The sequence below is a fragment of the Perna viridis genome, chromosome 12 (assembly GCF_037379345.1).
Source record: "Perna viridis isolate PV_CMFRI_1.1 ecotype Kerala chromosome 12, ASM3737934v1, whole genome shotgun sequence".
NCBI classification, from domain to species: Eukaryota; Metazoa; Mollusca; class Bivalvia; order Mytilida; family Mytilidae; genus Perna; species Perna viridis.
The window spans coordinates 36420610-36432231 of NC_142456.1; the positions used below are offsets into that span (position 1 = coordinate 36420610).

At 33.9% G+C, this 11622-nt stretch overlaps 1 pseudogene across 1 annotated transcript; it reads right to left on the reverse strand.

The window, feature by feature from the left end:
* Positions 1–4473: 4473 nt before the first annotated feature.
* LOC148602149 (protein mono-ADP-ribosyltransferase PARP12-like) lies at positions 4474–11592 on the reverse strand (annotated as a pseudogene). Its single transcript, XR_015917087.1, has 9 exons — positions 11236–11592; positions 10159–10829; positions 9337–9721; positions 8513–8809; positions 8171–8350; positions 6550–6767; positions 5748–5889; positions 5374–5504; positions 4474–4977 (listed from the first exon to the last, which is right to left on the reverse strand). The product of XR_015917087.1 is annotated as a protein mono-ADP-ribosyltransferase PARP12-like (transcript).
* Between the last annotated feature and the right edge of the window lie 30 nt (positions 11593–11622).

Here is an 11622-nt window from a genome sequence, read left to right on the forward strand (position 1 = left end):
TAAAAGTTGTAAAAATAAACCTAATTTACAATACCCTGTGGTCCTTTTCACAAAAAAATCGGAAGTGTAAAATTAGTTGTAAGTTGTGACGTTATAGAATATCAAAGTATTGTGACGTCATAGCTTACGACTAATTTTACACTTACGATTTTTTTGTGAAAATAGGGTCACAGTTGTTTTTGTCCTATTATCACCTCCTCCTCCTGATTTCCATCTCCTCCGGATATACTACACAGGCCGTCTACGCACAGAACGGTCAGTTTTGTAAGTTACGTTTCTTTGGTTCATTCTTGGAAAGTCCACAATATAATTATGCCTACTAAAATCACTGTCTAACTTAGTAGAATATCCATTGGCAGTCTTAGGTGATGAAAAATGAAAAGGAGGGCAATCATTAAAATTTCATTAAAATAGAATCAAACATCAATTATCGAAAAGGGTAATTTGCAATTATATATCTGATAATATCTATCTATCTATCTATCTATATAGATTTCTCTATTTCTGATTTCTATTTTATGGGTTGCTTTGATTTTTATGGAGTCAGTTCATTCTTAAAACAGAACATACAATGAAGTTGTAGCGGTACCTTTTCGCCATAAAGTATCCATCTCCCTTGTTCGTTCTGGCAAAACTATTTGTAATTTGTCGCTAGAGGTTAGAATTTTTGGACTGCTGTCGATTCAGTTGATATGCGGCGTATTTCACTTACAATGCCTTTCCTCTTTGCCGTCATTTGCTGGAAGTCTATGTTCATTCGACCTTGTCGCCTACAATTAAATAAATACTTAAAGTATCTTTAAAAAGACCGTTGAGTGACCGGTCATCACATAAATTTTGATATAGACTTAAGTTTTAAGATGGTAGACAACATTCAATTAATATGAAGAAAAGAAAAAAAGACATACACATGTTATAACACAAGTCTATAAATATTCGTTAATGATTTGGGGCTAAACCTTAAAGCGGCATAGCTGTCATTTTCGTAATTTTTTATTCTGTTGAAATATACCTTAACTTTGAATCATTTCTACTAATTAGTACTTTTCCTGTATAATTTTATTTGTTATCCACAAATAAAATGCATTGAATACATGAAATAGGTGTCTATATATTTTTTGTCTTGCAAGACAAAAAAATCGACCTAGATAAATTTGTATGCGTGTGACATCTGGTGATCTTAATCCACGCATGTGCTGTATGGGTCGCTTCTTTGATAACAAATATGATTTCAAAGCGAAAGTCGAGTGGTTATTCAACGGCAAGGAAGACCGACGGACTCAAGTCGTAAAAGAAAAAAGTTCGGATATAACACAAGGATCCTTTTTAAATTTACGTATTGTGATATAATGTGGCCCAAATATGGTCATAATTTATTTGCAAATTAATCTAGAAATAGATAAACTGAAATGAAAACAAGACACGTGCTTACATGTGTATCAGCTATTGTTATTTTTACCAAGGTTAAAGTATTTTAAACCGAGGCCAATGTCCTGTCGGCAATCTTCGGAAGTAATGGCGAAAAATAATTAGATCAGAGCTATCGATCTTTTCTGATTTGAAAAAGCGTTGTTTTCACAATATTCTATAGGTATTATCGATATTTATTGCTTCAATTGCATTACTATAAACTTATTTCATTGAATCAGCAAAATTCAAGAGAAGCAAAACCGAACAAATTTGACAGCTAATGCACCTTTAAATATATACAATTTAAAGAATAAGCTCGTATGAGTAAAAAGAAGTTGAGCCAGGAACACGGTAAACGACCCTATAATTTTGTGATTAAAATATAATCTTGTGAATATACTACACTCAACAACCGTTTAAAACTAGATTTGTTAAGGACCGTAATTATTATATATAATAAAGTATTGCGTGTCCAAAGTAGCATATCGTATTCGTTGTATTAAAATTGAAAACTAGTTTTGCTTAACCGTTTTGAGGTAAAAACAAAAATATCCGCGAGCAAGCTCTGGCATAACGTATGAGCTGTGATATGAACACTCCATACGCAGGTGCTGAAGAGATGTTGCCACATATGAAAGGAAAGTTGACAATTCTGAATGAAAAGTCATCATGGTTGTCGTAAAGTTTTCCTTTACCATCGATTTCTAAGTGTAGCACTAGATATGAGGCTGCCTTCACAGTGTCTGTAGTATACTTTATCTCAAGTTCTTTTGAGTAGATGCGATGTATCAAATCCCCGAAATTAGGATTGCTTAAAGATAATATGTCATCTATATAGCGGAAACTGAGATTGAAGGATCTAGCCAAACGATATTCCTTCTTTCTGATCAGATCAGCTATAAAGTCAGCCTCATAAGAGTGGAGGAATAAGTCAGCAAGTAAAGGAGCACAATTTGTTTCCATTGGAATGCCGACCGTTTGTTGAAAAACACGTCCACCACACTGGACAAATATGTGGTCGATTAAAAATTCCAGCATTTTGTAAACATCTTCCTCTGTATATTTGGAAGATGATTTTGAATTTTTTCTAACAAAGTATTAGGAATCTCTACCAAGAACTATATATTTGTATCTAGGTGTACCATCTTTTTTTGAAAAACAACGATGTTTAATGTTTTTAAGTCTGGATTTTAACTGAGTATGGGGAATAGAAGTATACAGTGTTGAAAAATCATAGGTTTTAATGATATTATATTCAGATAATAGTCTTGAACTAATTGTTTCCAAAAGGTCTTTCGAATTTTTCAGGATCCACATTGAATTAATACCACTACGGGAGTAACAAGTGTTGTGGTCGGACTGCAGACACTCTTTGACAGTTGTGAGTATAGAAGTTAAAAGTTTTGAAAAAAGGTTTGGTGGTTTATTTTGCAGATCCATCTATGTAACGTTTTTGTATGGATTCTTTTTTGAGTTTATGAATCCAGTACATAGTCGGTAAATCACAATCATCGTCCTTGGTAGAGAGACCAAAAGAGGATAGGACAGATTTATGGTTTTCCACAATTTCTTCTTTGGAGAGTGTGGTAGCAGTATAGGTCTTATCACTACTATTATTTTCTACGTCTACCTCTGATAATAATTATTGAATGTAAAACGTTTTGCAGACAAAAACAATGTTTTTCTGGGCTTTGTCTGCTGGTATATTATAACAACATATTTGTCATGTATAGTAGACAAAGTTTGTGCTACATCAGGGTCCTTGGAAACTGATGTAGCATTGGCACTCATGACCTACTTAAAACTTTCATTCGTTTCAAAATTAAGGACCTCACGGCCTTTAACCACTCTGACATAGAATCAATGTCTTCGTGTTCTCGTTTTATCCATTTTCTTGCGTAGTCCTCTATGGCATCCATAAGAACAATAAAGTTATAATTCCAATTTATGGAGCGCGGTTCACGGTACTTGGGACTTTTAGAAAGGATATTACGCAGAGATTCGTTTTCGATGATGGACAAATCTCCCGTAGCGACGTGACCGGTAGGACCATATTTGAATGGAGAGTTTTTACAAGAACAGTCAGGTGGTTTGAAGTCATTGAAGTCATCACTACAGAAAATGTAGATTGCCGATTTGTTAACCGTGTCATGGTCTTCCAATCTCTTGCATCTACAATGGACTTAACATTTTAGGAGCAACTTAGGCGGGTGTTTCTAGAAAAAAGAGGACGCTGACCCTACCGGTGCATTTGGTCCATGCTCACAGGTTTATGGTGGACTCCGAGTTGTTCATTTGATTTTGTTTCTTTTTACGTGTTATTTTGATAATTTCATGTTCTTTATTATGTGTGTCTGTTTTTCCTGTTTGGTCTTCTCATTCGATTTTATTCTTTAAATTTCTGCTCAAATATTGATACAATTCATAACTCTGTCTACTGCAGTTCACTTTTTATAGTACAAGTTCGTAAATAAAATTTATCTTCCAATTTTCGTGTTATCCTAAGTAATATCACATCAATTTGTTATGCATTTATATTACAAATTTCAAAATACCTAGAACACTGAGACTTCATGAACCTGTTGATGATATATTTGGATTCTAGTACAAAGCACGTTTTATATTATTGCTAACTACAACCAAAGCGGTCTATTTAAGTGTCAGTCTGTGTAAGATTCAGGCAGTGGGTGAAACATGGTATGGAAGAATCCACCATTTTGAAAGTGTTATTTGTGTATCTGCACCATCGGAATCGAGGAAAACATCTATATCATTTTGGTAAATTGAGTTTTGATTTCTTTGATTAACATTTCAAAGGCAGATAACTCTGTCAAAAACCTCATTTTTCTAACATTCTATCAACAAAAATCCTGGCAAATCTAGTGATGGATGCCGAGATAAAATAATGGTCTTTTCAAACAGAGAATATCAATATTTATAATTACAAAAAGAAGCTGTACAGCTTTTTATAACGTACTATATGTCTAGTTACGACCTTTTCTCATTTATCCAAAGTAAAAAAAACAAACGCATGGAAATTAGGAAAGAAAAAACCTTATAAACTATATTTAGATATTTTAATATGAAGTACTAATTACATACTTTCCCATAAAAAATCTGTGAATGAATCGTTCATAGTGGAAGATGTTAACGTTTCTGATATTCTATGATGTATTCAGGATAAACCTGATCGAACGTGAAAATAACAAAAATGTTAGGATTTTGAATATCATCTACACAGGAATCAAACAATTCAAACGGATCTTTCGGATTTCTCGGAGGTGGTCGAACAAATGATGTTTCCCGAGTGCAAAGTCTCCTGCCAAGACACGAACGACGAATATATGTTTTTTCTTTCCCAAATCTGTGTAACTATCAGCAGTTTGTGCCATTCTGGCAAAATAACTGCCTTTACCGTATTTGTGTCCTGTTTTGCTTCCACTAAATCTGAAATCAAAACCTTGACGACAGATTGCATCAACAATGTCTTTACTTGTTCCATGAAAGAGTTGGAACTCTCGTATTTCTCTTCCATCCGTTCGTTTCTTTTTCATTTTATCCCGTTTTCTGAAATAGCAATGATTCCCATTTACATGGTCAACGTTTAGGTTTATATCATTTGAAAATGTCATTGGATAATGATATTCACATATTTTATCATATAATGGAAAAAATGAATTTATACTCATGGCTATAGAAGGGTACCTTATGTTGTCGCATTTATTTCATTAGTAGCGCACAGTAAAGGACTGGAACAAATTTTTACTCATTTGGCTGCATTGACCATAACTTATGATATACATCATCTGCTTCTTTAGTAAATACATAGTATATCACAGGCCATTTCTATTGAAGTGTGGAAGAGAAAACAGATATGATGGAAATATGATGTGTCTACATTGCATATTTGAATTTACAAACACTTTGTGTCAATCTTGAAATTCGAAACCCTTTAATACTTACGCCATAAAATTCAACCATAGTTCTCCATTTTCTATCCTTTTAATTGATGTTATGTTCAATGATTTTGGCATCGATTCGAAAAACAGCCTTTTTATATCTGCATTTTCTTGTCCAGACACCTGGCAGTTTACCTACATAAATTATTTTATTAATAGACCAACTAAAATATTAAGTATTGAAATTTCCAAAGGCAGGGTTGTTTGATTCATGACAATTCTACAACGGAAATAATAGATATAGCCGAATCAAATAGTAAAAGTAGTCAGGATGGAAAGAAAATCTGACTGCCAAAAGGATTCATCAGAAGTAACGTTTCGTCAAGAACGGAATGATAAGAAATCTCATTTAAACAGACTGTCTAAAAACTGACTTACCAACTTAAAGTGATTGCTAATGTCCAAATTTGTACTTTTCTTAATTGTCCAGCAACTTGGGAGAAATGACACCGAGTCGTGTGCTAGAGGTGTTGGTACGGATAATGCAGATGACGTCTTTGTCTCAGTCAAGTCGCAGGATCTGGTACATAATGTGTGGAATGTTTAGTGCGAATTTTGGGGAAAATGATCAAAGTACAAAGACAACAAGCATTTTGTACCGCGCAAGACTTCTTACAATTAGGCTTCTGGACCAGGATTATGTTGCTTCAAGATTGAAGTCATCACTACAAAAGTTTTATAGTCGTCATCGTGAACTCATAGATCGTTATGGCGTATCCATCTGTACCATGAAAACCCTTTTGTTCAAAGTGTCATAGTTTTTCTTTCCTCGCTCGTCTGCCTCGGACTTGACTTTTTGTGAGTAAATCGGCGGGTTTTTCTAGAAAAGCAGAGGACGCTTACCCTATCGATGCACTTGGTCCATGCTCCTAGTTTTTAGTGGAGTCCGAGTAACTCATATATTTTTTTTTGCTCTATACGTATTATTTTGGTTCTTTGTTGTGTGTGTCGGTTTTCCATGTCTAGTCTTTGTCCCTGCATTCCATTCTTTTGATTTTCGCTAGAATCTTGGTTCCCTTGATTTCTCTTTCATAATTACGTTTATTGAGGTTTGCTAGTAATCGTCTGAATATAAAAACGTAAAGATTCTTTTCCATAATAACGGAAGACAATAAAATTCATTCAGCAATTATTTTGTGATATTGCTCAAAATACCCTATAGAGCAAAAACAATACCAACCTCCTTTTCTTAACTTTGATTTCCTCTGGAGAGACAAAAACAGGTCGTCTACGTACAGAACGCTCAGTTTTGTGTACAACATTTCTTTGGACCATTCTTGGAAAGTCCATAATATAATCATGCCCACTTGTATTGAATTTCATTTGACCCCCTGGATTTTCTTGGAAGTTCATCTCAATAAAATCACTGTCAACTCTTGTAGAATATCCCGTGACGTTCTATAGATACGATAGTATAACAAAGCAATCATTTTACTGAATTTTGAAGATATGATTATTATTTCTGACAGGACTTTTGATCGTTATACCCCTTTTCGCGTAAATTACTAGATTAATTTGAGTTCTAGTTATTGTTCATGCAAGATTAATGCGCTTATACTGGTTTCCGATATTTAGTGAAAGTCATTGTATGAGATGCCATTTACATGTGCAACTCGGCGAATGTTTCTAGAAAAGCAGAGGACGCTTACACTACCTGTGGACCTGGTCCATGCATCCAGGTTTTAGTGTAGTCCGAGTTACCCATTTGCTTTTGTTATTTTGTTTGTATGACGTTATGTCTGTTTTCCATGTCTGGTCTTTGTCCCTTGATTACATTCTTTTGATTATTGCTATAACCTTGGTTCCCTTGATTACTCCTTCACACGATATTTCTATGTAATTCTTTTAGTATGAAAATGCATTGGGAGGTATTTACGTTTTTTTATTATTATTATTTAGAAGTATAGTCCACACGTTTTGAAAAAAAAACTGAAATGTCATGTTGACACAATATATAAGCTGTCGATGCATGTGGCAAAAATAACAAAAATAAAAGAACACAGCCAATGTATTGAGTATCAACATTATTGGAATTTGTTTATTATGATTTTATCACATACTACTGATTAAATAGGTTGGGTGCTCCTTTAGTTTGTTCAAATCATAGAATTCATACAAGAATTGAGTATTAAGGAATCAGAATTTCAGGTGCTTTAAATGGAAGTTGTTGGTCACACAGCTATCAGAGAAGACCTAAAAGCAATCCAAGGGATTTTCAATCATTAATTAAAAATCGTAAACCTCCAATGTGTCTTTGTTTAAATTATACTGATATTTGAACTATCGAAAAACCTGGTAAGTTCAGTTTGCATGTCCAAAAACCAGATACTTTCTGCTATGAATTTTATCTAGATTGTATTTTGTAAAAAAAAAAGATTTTTTAAGAAGTGGTCCTTAATTTTTTGTTGCGTACATTTTATAAGTTTACTCTTTAGAAATATGTCGCAAATCAAAGATTTTTCGTTTACATTTTGTTTCTAATTTGGCAGCTTCACGACATCGTTATTTCCAATTCAAGTATCATACAAGATCTGCAAAACGTGTTTGTTAACTATTTGAGCACATATTTTACAAAATATTATGCAACGTCTAAATATTGTTTTATTTGACAAAGTTTACATGTAGGACTTTACCTTATATGAACAGAAACAACCCTTAGATCCTAACTTTGATCCTAACTAAGACACGAACTCCATTAACTCTTAACTCTAGATTATTATTGTACATTTTAATATGTATAAAGTTATATTTCAAGAGTAGAGTACTCACTCATATATTTTAATTTGTAAACAGGTTAATACCTTTTCGCCATAAAGTATCCATTTGTCACGCTGATCCTGCCAAACCATCTGTAATCAGTCGCCAATGGCTGGAACCTTTAAACTGCAGTTGATTCTGTTGCTATGCGGCGAATTTTACATAAAACCCCTTTCTTTCGTCCTGTCATTTGTCGGAAATCTATGATCATCTGACCTTGTCGCCTACAATCAAACAAATACTTAATTATTACCACATCTACATAACCGTCAAATAATGGTCCAATCAGAATATAATAACATTCCTAGCACAATCCTTAATTGAACTTTTACAGAATTAATAACGTTATATATAGAATCATAATAATAGAAACTTAATATATGTACCTGAACTGTATGGTATGATCATCTGTATCAACATTGCAATAGTGTCGCTCTATGTCTACGTTTTCATCTGACCGGAAGTCCTTCCAGCCTCGTTCAGAGTCTTTGAATTGCCATTGGTACATGTTTATTTTATGATGTCTGTTGCAGTTGTTGCCATACATACATTCACCTCTCAGGAAAAAGATACAAATCTCCGTTGTACCTTCGCTTTTGGAATCAGGGTTTGAAACGAATGTAAAATCATGTAGTGACAACTGACCTCCAAACGTTTGAACCAAACATGGATTCGATTTAGCTCTTCAATGGGAATCGTATAATGTTGTTTGAGTTGGATCACATGTAAGAAAACGGGAAACATAAAACGTTGAGAAGGAAAATTTTAGTTAAAAGTATAGTAAATAGTATTCATCAACTTCCCCAAAAAGTTTATTTCGTTAGAAAGGGAAACAACAGTTCATAGAACAAAGCTACAAACTGTTGAAGACCCTTGGGTGGCTTTGAGCTGTCATTTTCCTTTTTGGTTGTTGTATTGTTGACTTATTCACTACATTCATTCCTATAGTTAGATAGATATGTAACGGAAAGTTATGAAATAAACGTTTACGTTAAAACCATTTTGTATTAGATTGTTAGATTCTTGGAATAAATGATATGTTTGTATCATATTCAATTTCAACAAAGTCTATCAAGCTTTTATTTAAAACAGAAATAACAGTAAATAACAACATAACATTGTACACAATGAAGGAGATTAAACCAAAAGTTTCTTACAAAAACACAAAATACAATTTAATTAGCTTGCTAAAGAACAATTTTGTCAGTACCTAGACATGTCACCTCGCAAAAATCTTGACTTGCGTCGACCACCACGATAATTACTGTCGTCAGACGACTTAAAACAATCCTCGAAACTGTAGTAATTCCAATCGCCTAAACAATGACTCTCTTGTGAATGTGGATGTCTCCGCCCACTTTTATTCTTTTTAAATCTACCTTCACCTGGTTTTGATGACAATAACCAACCATGTTTGGAGTGACCACCACCCCATTCATCTAGACTGTCATCGGATTCAGACATTGAGCTATCCGTTGAGTCTACATCGCTGTCACTCGAATCGGAGTCATCATCGTAGTAGTAACATGAACGAAACTGGGACAAGACAGTCCCTGCGTCTAACTTCGTGTTAATACCATACATCTCGAAAATACCTGAATAATAATAATAATGAAAAGAATAAGAATAATGAACTCTTAAAGCCCAATTACTTGAGCCGTGATTGTTTTATTTTAAATTGTTTGTTCATCTATTCATTGGCGGACTTCATTTCAACAAAATTATTCAAAATACATGTATTAGAAAAAAAGGGAGGAAAAAGTCTAAATATCTTCAAGCGATGATATTTCACAATATCAAGCTAAACAAGGATTGTAACGTTACCAATTGTCGATAGTATCGAATGTTGACCTTTCTAATTAAACCATGACATGAAAGAACCCTTTACTGAGGGCAGTAATGTTGAATTAACAATTCAAAAATTGAGTACTCCTTTTTTTCCAATTCGGATTTACACAATTATTTTTTTCTGTTAACTTGGTATTATTGGAATATTAATACAATGAGCTTACTGCAAGTGCTAAGTACTTACCTTTGACCTGGGGATGACATATGTTGTGATTTTTCGCACATCTTTGTCCGCATAATTCCTGTCTCACATATGTGATGCAGATATGTAGAAATTTACAGTTATCGCCCTTGGTACATCCACTTGTGTTGTAATATTTACAGATCGGTGGCTTGGTCACCCTGTTTCGACTGTTTACATTTCTGAACAGATTTCTCAGTTGCCCGAATTCCAAATCTTCTAAATCGTGATACTCAATAAGGCGACGATTGTGGCTTGAGTCCACAGCATGTCCAAATTTGCATTTTGACTGTGGGACGATTTTGCAGTGTGATAGCAAAAAGAATTTACAAATGTGTAATTTATTGCAACGTCCTTTGCAATTTCCAGAGTACCCACAGTGTTTAGGGCACAGCTGAAGTGTGGTTCTAGGTCGAATTGTGTTTCGATTGTGATCATCGCAAACTATTATGAAATTATTGTCGAATTTTTTCAAAACGGATAGTATTGAAAACTTAAACTGCCTTCCACAGATGCTCTCGACTTCATCTTTAAGGTTCTTTAGAGAGGACTGACGATTTTCGGTTTCACATAAATATTTTAGAGCAGCCTTTGCAATCTGAAGATCAAATCTTTGTAACTGCCTGTCAGGCTTTGGTGGCCATCTGTGAGACATGTTAAGATTTGTTCATAGTCTAAATAAGGCAAAAAGAGAAATCATAAATAGAAGTTTGAACAAGTATTCATTTTCACATTCTCTTTCTGTTAATTTCATTTTAAAATACATCAGAAAAGAACATAAAATATTCAGGGCCGATCCAGACCTGTTGGTTATTGAAAATAGGGTTTCAGGCTGTTATTTTATTTATTTGGCCATTTCAAAATTTCACAATGAAAATGGCGGGAGTTCTGCTCCCGTAACCCCCTTCTAATCCGCTACTGAAATGAGTGGTGTAAAACAAATTGGTTGATTTGTAATAAAGTGTGTTAAAGTATGTGTTTATATCATTTTTATTGCTACCAAGATATAAAACTATATTGCTTCATGTGGGTTCAACAAACGCATATTTGTCTTTAATGAAAAAAACTTAATTCACTTACGCTTCCTGAGATAAATAATCAAATGCTCACAATAATAAAATCACCTCTCTAGAAAGAAAATAACGACCGGAAGATGTTTAAATGTACACACCACACGGAAACATTTTAACACGTATAGCTGTTGTCAGGTGATAGCATATTTACCTGCACGTAAGCAAATCGTTTATCAGACAGGTCGATTCACAAGTACAACAATTTTATATCATAATAACTGACTCAAGACATCATTGGTTGTGTTAATTGTTGCTCCTGATCCATTATTTATATTTAAGAATTTCATTTGGCCAAAAGAGACAAAGTATCGTGCAATGTAGGACAGTGTAATATAAAACACGTGGAAATCTCATTATCTACCAAAACATGTTATAAATGAAACGCATGGTATCA